The sequence below is a fragment of the Pteronotus mesoamericanus genome, unplaced genomic scaffold, assembly GCF_021234165.1.
Source record: "Pteronotus mesoamericanus isolate MK-2021 breed Mesoamerican mustached bat unplaced genomic scaffold, CSHL_Meso_final contig_55, whole genome shotgun sequence".
Taxonomy (NCBI): Eukaryota; Metazoa; Chordata; class Mammalia; order Chiroptera; family Mormoopidae; genus Pteronotus; species Pteronotus mesoamericanus.
This window is the reverse complement of record NW_026555198.1, coordinates 7,204,315-7,214,395: the sequence shown is the minus strand read 5'-3', so window position 1 is coordinate 7,214,395 and position 10,081 is coordinate 7,204,315. Positions and strand designations below refer to the sequence as shown.

Genomic DNA, 10,081 nt, shown 5'->3' with positions numbered 1-10,081 from the left:
TTCTCTCCAGCCTTAGGCAAATCTCACATTAGCATGTGCAAATTCAGTATTTCAGTAATTACATGTTAATTATAATTGTTAGGTTGTTCAATATCACATGAGATAGTTTGGCTTATTTTTCATTAATTGACCCCATAATTTTGATGTATGTCCTTAAACCTAAAATCACTGCCAGATAAATGTTTGTTATGCCATTCAGACATATCAATGCTTAAAAATGTTGCTGCTGTTTACTTCATGGAAAGAAAATGACAGTCTACACATTCTGCATGCCCTGGTGGGTAATAGAACACCGGGTCCTTTACCTAGTCTTCTCCAAGTGCCCCTATTTTGGGGCTACAGAGGGATAACATTATTGATTCACAGTAATATTTATTTAGAGCGCATCCATTTATTGAAGAAATATTTATTGAGCCCTGCTATGTGTAAGAATGTTGAAGGCTGAATGGTATGCCAATGAACAAAAGAGAGAAAGCTACCTCACCTCATGAAGTGAACATTCACGGAAAGGATGGAAAAGAAATGAACTAATTAAATATATCTGGTGGGCATAAAGGCTAAGTTGTAATTAGTAGGGACAGTGTATAGGGAGTATTGACACTAAAATTTTAAATAAATTGTTAAAGGGAAAAAAACCAAATTGACTTTTAATTAAGGTTGAACGTAAAAATAAGAAATGTACAGTTCTCCCGTTTCTGACAATTGTATATGCTCATAGAGCAGGTACCTGAAGCAAGATGTAGAAGGAGTTTCTTCCTCGCCCCCCCCCCCCTTTGGTTACCCAGTAGTTCATTACTTGAGCACTATTACTCAGGAGATGGAAACCTTAGGACAAGTTCACTGGGTTGGGTGGGGGAGGGAGAGACTGTAGGGTAGGGAACAGGTAAAACAAAAACAGCTGTGTAGATTCCACTAGAAACCTCAAGGATCCACCTTTTAAGTCTGCATCAGAGGCTACTTTCCAAAGTCCATATCCTTTACCCATCACCCCAATTCTTGGACACCAAAGCAGGGGAAATGGTAAGAATTTTGAAACGAGGATCTTCAAAATTAGACATTGAAATTCCTTGGCCAGTCCCCTGCAACTGTGCGAATCTGATTGAAAACATGATACATCAGTCCTCCACTTGGATTTTCGATAATGGTAGTTAAGCATGAACATAACACATGATAGTTAAGTTCATGCTATGAAAAAAGTAACAACAGGTTTCTTTTTGAAACTTGTTTAACCAGAGAAAACAAGATACTCCTGAGGAAAAAGAAAAGGTTTGGAGAACACAGACCCAGGGGGAAAAGTTAGTTCACCAGCCCGTGGAGTGGGGAAGCCTGACTGAGAGAGAATCCTGGGCCATACTCCGCTGCTAGAGGGTTGGCAGGCCAGTCCGCTTGCCTTGCACAGCTGCTATAGATCCGGGTCACAGAAGTCATCCAGCTCATCCTGAAACAAAAATACTACTGGTCTTGGGAGTCTTGTCAGGTCGGCCTTTCCACCTACAGACAAAAGCATAAGCAATATCTCACCCAGATGAAAGGTGACAACCTATTCTTCTTCATGGCCAAAGGGGTTGCTGTTCTCCCTTTTCTCATTGAGCTCTCAGAAGTGGTTCTTTCATTGGACCCGGACTCTGCTTGAAGTTACCACTTTCTACCTCTGCGACTCCTCTCTAAGGCCATCAGGGCACACATGCTTGTGAAAACAGTTCCCTGCAAACGGGCAGCTCCCAGGTCCTTCATCAGAATTCGTCACCCCTTTTTGCTGATTGCCTCCTTGTATTTCTCTTCGAGTTTCTGCTTCTCTTTCTCCTCCAGCCAGTACTCACTTGGAATGACAACGTTAAATGTGGTCCTGCATTATAGGAAGGACTTTTATGATCTTGCTCTCAAATTGCTGAGCACTCCTCCACTTACAAATTGATTTGAGAGACGTAGTTGTGGTTGCAGTTGGGGAAGATTCCCCAAGCTGCCCCTGCTGGAATTCGCTTTCAGGTAGATCACCTCCAAGCAGATCCCACACACCTTGACCTTACTCCACTGGACAGTGTATTAGAGCTCCCTGTGGGCCTCAGTGCAAGATATTATGTGCTGTGAACGCTGGGCAGCATCCAATGGATGGATGACCTGCAGCCCACACAGGGCAGGAGTCTTCATGGAGATACACTCTACAGCTGCTGGGTAGGGTCACAGCTGCTGCTCTGTTTCCAAGGCCAGCAACTCCTTCATTGGGTCTCCCTTGGTAAGGGAGCCCTGCAGGGGTGCTTCAGAGCAAAAAGGAGCATTAGGGCTGCTACTGGAGAGACACTGGTTCTTATTCCTGACACAGTGAAGGATTATAGGTCATGTAGCCTATGAGCATGCAAACAAAGTTTGTTAGTGCATGGGAGAGCAAAAGCAAGGGTGCCCAAAGTTCTTGGTGGCTAGTGTGTCACCCCACTTGTAGCAATAGAGTCTGGAGGCAAGAGAAGAGCAAAAGTCATTTCTTCTCAGTACTTATTTAGTTGTCAGGCTGGGAATGAAGGAGTAACATTTTGATTGGCAGATACAGGTGGTGCCAGTTTTCCTTGGAGACCTGACTGCCAGAAACATAGGTACGGGTGGGATCTGTTAGCATGAAACCTTATCTTGGTACAGACTCTTAGCTCATTTTAAAAATATGTTTATTTTTAGACAGGGTGGAATGGAAGAAGAAAGAGAGGGAGACAAACATCAATGTGTGGTTGCCCCTGTTCTTGCCCCCTACTGAGGACATGGCCCTTAATCCAGATATACTCCCTGACTGGGAATTGAACTGGGGACTATTTGGATTGCAGGTTGGCACTCAGTTCACTGAACCACAACAGCCAGGGCTCATTTTGTAAGTGACTGGAGGCAGGGAGTTAAGCAAAGATGATGCATGGGTTTTTTCTTTGGATGCTGTGGTCCCGCACACCTTCTCCCTTCTAGGCCTTTGGATGAATACACAGTCTCAAGGTTTTCCTTTTCCCAGCTAGTGAAGATGATACACAGAGGCTTTCAAGGGCTCCCTCTCCAACACTATCATAGTTTACTTCTGTTGTTCCAGTCACCAGGGAGCCCATTTGGAGCCCTGTCAGGATTACTTGGTTAAGGTATGAGTTTTTGCTTTTAATCTCTTCTATTAAATTTTTTGTGAGATTGTACTGGCGAGGGTCCTGCCTTTGTTTCCCTTTTGGCAGCTCATTCCTAGCTGCTATTTAAGTGTTAAAAGGTGTTGTCTGGCAACCAGGTAGCTAGCATGTGGCCGGCAGCAGTAACATAGTATCAGGATTCTTCCTATGCTTTCCCCTGCAACCCATCCACAGTAAGGCCGCACAGGAGAAACCTCAAAGGCAGTCATCCAGTCCTCTCAACCCGCTAAGTACAGTTGCAAAGTTTGTATGTCTTGACTGAGCGTCTCCCATATTGCTTTCAACAATTGGTCCACCTACTGGTGAGAGACTTGAGGAGGTAGCAAGGGATCATTTTGCAGTGAAATCTGTATCAGTAGCTTTTTCCTCTTTTCTGTGGTTTGCTCTCCTATGAGCAGAAGTCTCCATAAATACAATACCCTTGCTGAACAAACTTCCTCATTACACCGTATGGATTGTCAGAAAGGTCATGCAAGTAGTGGCAGTTAATCTCCTTCCTTACAAACCTCATGCATGAAATACATCCTGGGCTGATCTTGGACAGAGGCAGTGCTCTACCTCTGGTATTCTCTGTGCCATGGGGAAGGCTGTTAAAGTGTTTTGGACAGGGAAGGATGATCAGAAGGTCTTAATAAAAACAATGTCGTCAATTTCCCTATGTCACCACTTTGCAGGTTTCTATCACCTTAGCTTAATTTTTTGCGTGTTCTTTGACATGGTATATTATTAGTGAAATTGTAGAGTGTGTATTTGAGTGGTATATATGTTCATCTGCATGAACAGGTACATGCATGTGTGTTTACCTGGCTACTTTTGGTCAACATAATTCTTCCAAGTTTTACTACTATCAATAGCTTTTTACTTCAAATGGCTACATAACCTCCAACGTGAGTTTAATAGTTTTTTCAATTTTGTGTCCTCTCAGACATTTGGATTTTTTTAATTCCAGGATTTTATGTTTATTACCTCCTTCATCATGGTAAATAAAACCTTTTGTAGATACATTTTCACTCCACTTGGGTAATTACTTATAAGGAAAATTGCTCTATCAATTGCAATATTTGTATTCAACCTCTATAAGAAACTACTGAATAGTTTTCAAAAATTAATAGCTTAAGATTTCCAGTGGTTGTATTACGCAAACCCTGTGTTGGTCTATGTCTTTAATGGTTACTTTTGCCACACTGATAAAAACTGTTGCTCTCAATGCCAGAGTTTGGTATAAAAGAAAGGAAATATTTATTCAAAAGGTATACATGTTCAGAATAATGGTGTGTGACCTCCCCTTTAAATCCCAAAGTCTCTTTAAAAGACACGCAAACATACCTACACAGTTCTGCCTCTCCTTACCAAACTTGGCCAATCAGCGGTGTTGTATTCCAGGAAAAGAAAATAGAAGTCCATAGCTAGGCTGGGCTCCCATTCCTCAAGGCAGGTTGGTGGGAGTCCTTCTGCATTCTTTCAAATCCTTTCGCAAAGACCCTGCACTGTGTCTCCGGGTTAAAGATACTTCCTCTTCCCCAGCTTATTGGCTAAGAATGAAGCCTGTGCCAGAGAGAGGGAGGGGGGCGGGGGAGAGAGACAGGGAGGGAAGGGCCAGAGGAGGGGAGGTAGAGAGGGAGAGAGAGAGTGAACCAGAGAGCACTTGAGCCTCTTGTCTCTCCTGCTCTACTTCCCCCTTGGATCAGATTTCAATCTTGGCTGAGAAATAGAGAGAGCTCCCTCTCAGCTCCATGTGTTGAAGTCCCCTGAAAGGTGGTCTGGGTGCCTGGGTTTATATGAAGGTCTCTGTATAATATACAATTGATGAATTGTTTATTTATAGAATTTTCCATTTAATATTTGTGGACCATGGGTGACCAAGTATAACTAAAACTATGGAAAGAAAATCCACACATTGGGGGAGAGGTTACTAGTGTACCATCTTTTTTGGTTCAGGGTTTGTCTAGTAATGTGATTGCATTTTTTGTTGAATAGAAAATTTCATGTAAACATTTTATTATGGCTAGTGCTTGCAATCTCCATTGTGAACTCTTCCCATACTTAAGTACACCTGCTCAGAGTCTGGTTTCTTCTGCCTTTCTGGGCTGCCATTGTTAGTCCAGGCTAGTTTGGCTCCCTGACATAGGAGCAGCCTCCAAGCCTCCTCTTGGGGGTGCAGCAAGCCCCTGCAACTACATGGCATTAGTGGTTAGACTTAAGCACAGCTCTCGGGCTCTGAACACAAGCACAGTTTCAACATTATTAAAATACTGGCAAAGTTCTTCAGATATTCATTCTCAATGGCCATGCTCAGATTATCTCATCCCACAAGCCATACTTATGGGGGTTTTGAGCATTTTGGGAGGACCTCTAGCTCAACACCCCATTGCAGCTACACGTCCTCACAAATATTTAGTACTGTGAGGAACTTTTATATTACCATTTTACTGTGTATTTAGTGACATTTCGTTTTGATTATGATGTATGAAGTTGAATGCCTTTTCATGTAGTGATTGTTTCAAAAACTGCCCATTTATCACTTTCTCATTTTTGTATTGTATTTTTGTTTTTATTGTTGCTTTCTGAAAATTTCTTATGTAGTTTGAATATGAGTGTCTTCTCAGATTTATTTACAGTAGTTCTTATTGTACCCAATGGGGGATATGTTCCAAAACCTTCAGTGGATGATAATACTAAGTCGTATACATGTTTTTTTCAACGGCATGAATATTCATGGTAAAGGTTAATTTATACATTAGGCATGTTAGGATATTCACAACAACTAACAATGGTACAACTATATCAATATAGTGTACTTACAGTGTGGAGAAAGGAATGATTCATTTCCGTACAGGATAGAGTGGGATGGAAGAAGATTTTGTCACACTCTCAGAATGATGCATAATATAGAATTGATGAATTGTTTATTTATAGAATTTTCCATTTAATATTTGTGGACCATGGGTGACCAAGTATAACTACAATGGAAAGGAAATCCACACATTGGGGGAGGGGTTACTAGTGTACCATCTTTTTTGGTTCAGGGTTTGCCTAGTAATATGATTGCATTTTTTGTTGAATACAAAATTTCATGTAAACATTTTATTATGGCTAGTGCTTCTTAAACTCATTACACAGTCTTACCTACATTAAGGTCAGAGTTGGTAACCATGGCAGTGGCACAGTGACATAGATCTGGTGTGTTTCTTTTTCTCTAGTCTTCCCCTGAGGATATATTTACTGATTTGAGGGAGAGAGAGGGAGACAGACAGACAGAGAGACAGACAGAGACAGACATTGATCTAGTGCCTCTTCTATGTTACCTGACAGGAGCAGTCTTCAGAAGACATGGGCTTTACAAGTTAAGATGAACAAAACTGTCTCGAGGGATTTCTCTGAGCTCCCCTGCCATTACACTATTGGGGTGTCCCACCTGCGGCGCTTGGCACACAAGTGGCTAAGGATGGCTCTGAAAGCAGTCCAACACAAAATCATAAAGTTAACTGAAACTTTTTTTGGTGTGTCACTATGTGTCTCACTGTATTTAAAGTGTGACCAAAAACTGCGGTTTTTCCAGTGTGGCCCAGAGTCGCCAAAAGACTGGACACCCCCTTGGTAGGTTTCTGTCCCCACATACTAAATGAAGAATTGACGGATGAACCTAATCTAATTTTTGGCAATCTAATTTTTGGTTTGCTCCATAAAATTCTAAAATGTCATTCTGAAATGTCAAGTGTATAGGCATTAGAAATTATATATTTTGGGGGTGTCATCGTATCCCAGTCTGTATCAAATACTTTTTTCCGCAGCAGCAGTTCACCCGGGGCAAAAACGTTCTTGGATGTTTTGTCTCACATGAATAGCTTTTCCTTTTCTGGAATTGAGTTCACTTAGGTTTCATGTAGTCTCAGATTTGTAATACTTTGTTTGCCCGCTTGTTTTTATTTCTTCTTTTTAATTATGCATTTATAGTGTATCTCCTTTTTATAGTTGTTAGGTTGAAATCCATTCATGTTGTTTTTAATTAATTTATTTAAAAATTTTTTTCACATCCATTTGTCTTAATGTACCTGCCACCACTTTCCCCTGCTCCCCCCTCAATCCTCCCCCACCTTGGCTTTGCCCAGGTGTCCTTCACAGCTGTTCCTTGATCTGACCCTTGCCCTTCCCCTCCTCCCTATGTTTTTTAAAAAAATAAAACTGTGTTTTTATAAAATAAAAATTTGTATTCCCTGGCTGTAAGTAGGTAAGCTTAACAGGTAATCTTTAATCTTTTTTTATTTCATTCCTTTTTTTTAAAGATTATATTTAATTATTTTTAGAAAAATGAGAAGGGAGGGAGAACTTGAGGGTAACAAACCTCAGAGTGTGGCTGTCTATCGCCCACCACCTAAGGGGGAAGCAGCCTACAACCCAGACATAGGCTATGACTCCATGACTGGGAATTGTACAAGCAGCCCTTTGGTTTGCAGGCTAGCGCTCAATCCGATGAACCACACTAGCTCCTATAATTTTTAAATGCAGAACACTCTGAAGTGAGAGAGAATGCTATACATATTTTTTTTTGAATAAAGTTATATGAAAGGGAATCAAAAGTGCAAAGACACTTAGCTGAGGACCTCCTCAGTGTGGTGAAAGAAGAGTCAGAATGACAGTGTGGATGGCAAGAGCTGTTGGAGACGGGCTTAGAGTAGGAGATAGAGACCAGTAGGCTCTTGTAGGATTTAGTAAGCATTCACCTGTCACTTAATGGGGAATCAGATACTGTGGTAAGATTTTGAATTGAGAAATAATGTGCTCAGCTTTACAGATATCAAGATTTCTTTGTGTTATATTGTGTTGAGTATAAAGTGAAAGACTTCATGGGCAGAGGCAAGGAAATCTATTCAGAGGCAATTGGAATAACCCAAGTAAGAAACGACGTTCGTTGACTTGAATTAGTCTGGTACAATTACAGATGGTGATAAATGATTGGATCCTATATGTATTTTGGAATTAATGTCAACAAAATTTACTGCAAAATTAGACGGGAAAGAGTGAGAGAAGTCAAGGATGATTGAACAATTTTTTTGGCCTGAGCAACTTGAATAAATGCCTTCATCTGAAATGAGGAACACTACAAATGGGCTATGTTTGTCAGAAATATCAGAGCCTTTGTTTTAGGTATATTAAGGTTAAATGATCAATTAGATTTTCAAGTATTGATTTTTAAGGATGAAGTTTGATAATATGGTTGTACTAGAGATCAGGACAAAGCCCTGAAGGTATATATTTCGAAGTAATAACTTTTTATATGGTAAAGACAAGATATTGGATGAGCTCATTTAGGGAGTGAGTGGATTGAAATGACCCATTTGTGTGGGTTATAAAGAGGATGGTGCGGAAGAGATTAGGGATACATTGTACACAAATTGTTTTGCTGTAAATAAAAAGGAGAAGATCTGTGAGTAGAATTCACATGGGCTTACGAAAGGCTTATTTTTATTTTAGAGAAATGGCCTGTTTCTTTTAATGCTGATTTGAATGGTGCATTTGAGAAAGCAAATTTCTTCTGTGGAAGATAGAGGTAACAATTGCTAGACTGTTTTGGCACAGGCACTATACACATATATGTACGTAGGTGGGTAGATGTGGAAGATGGGAACATTTGGAAAAATGGTTTTCTAAGTCTTTAACATCCCTGGTTAACTAAGGTGCAGAATTGTCAGCTGAGAGTGAGAATTGGAGAGTAGGTGTTGGAGGTTTGGAGAAATGGGAAAAAGTTTGGAGTAGCATTCAGGCCTGATCTAAAATTATTCATCGTAATTTTAAATGAAATTTAAAATGAAAATGAAAGTTGCCAGTGGAGTTTGTAATTTAGAAGGTTCTTTTTTGTCACTGGATGCAGACATTTCGATTTAGGGTAGATGATGAAAAGGGGCAAAGAGTGGCATCGACACTAGACTGATTGTTATGATTGGTTAGGAATTTTTAGAAAATATTTTTATTTGTTTATTTTTATAGAGAGGGGAAGGGACACAGAAAGGGAGGTGGACATCAGTGTGTGAGAGAGGAACATCCTTCCGGCATGGCCCCACGTGGTTGAGTGCATGGCGTGCATGTATCCCCCCCATTAGTTCTCACCCTCGGGTTAGTTGATGTGCACCTTTATGGCTTCTCCATTTCCTATACTGTTGTTAACCTCCCCCTGTCTATTCTGTACCTACCCAATTATGATCCTTATTCCCTGCTGCTTTTTCCCTCATTTTCTCCCATCCCAGCCAATAACCCTCCATGTGATCTACATTTCTGTGATTTTGGTCCTGTTCTAGTAGTTTGCTTAGTTTGTTATTCTTAATTGCTTTTTTAGGTTCAGTTGTTTATAGGTGTAAGTTTGTTGTCATTTTACTGTTCGTAGTTTTGATCTTCTTTTTCTTACATAAGTCCCTTTAACATTTCATATAATAAGGGCTTGGTGATGATGAACTCCTTTCACTTACCTTGTCTGGGAAGTACTTTATCTGCCCTTCCAATCTAAATGATAGCCTTGCTGGATAGAGTCATCTTGGTGGTAGTCCTTGCCTTTCATGAGTTGAATACTTCTTGCCAGTTTCCCTGCATTGGATCCTTGTTTCATGTTCAGTCATGCTCCCCAGTGGTTCCCCAAGGCTTATAAGCAGGCGAATGTGGGGCTGCTGTCCTCCAGCCTCGGTCGCCTTAGCCCTCTTGCCTGTCAGCTGCTGTCTTGCCACTGACTTCTCAGCCTCTGATGCCAGTCTCGGTCCCTTCTCCGGATCTGAATGAAATTTTTTTTAACTCCTTAGCTGTCTGACCTCCACAGAATTCAGTTTTTCTGGCAGTTTTGGTTGTTCTTTGCTTTTAAACTGGTGGTGGTTCTTCTTTTGGTTGTGTGAAGAAGCAAAGTGTATCTACGTACACCTCTATCTTGGCCGGAAGTCCTATTAAAGAATTTTTCT

The 10,081-nt window shown here is 40.8% G+C and overlaps 1 pseudogene; it reads right to left on the bottom strand.

The window, feature by feature from the left end:
* Positions 1–1,402: 1,402 nt before the first annotated feature.
* Positions 1,403–3,658, bottom strand: LOC129075537 (E3 ubiquitin-protein ligase makorin-1-like; annotated as a pseudogene).
* Between the last annotated feature and the right edge of the window lie 6,423 nt (positions 3,659–10,081).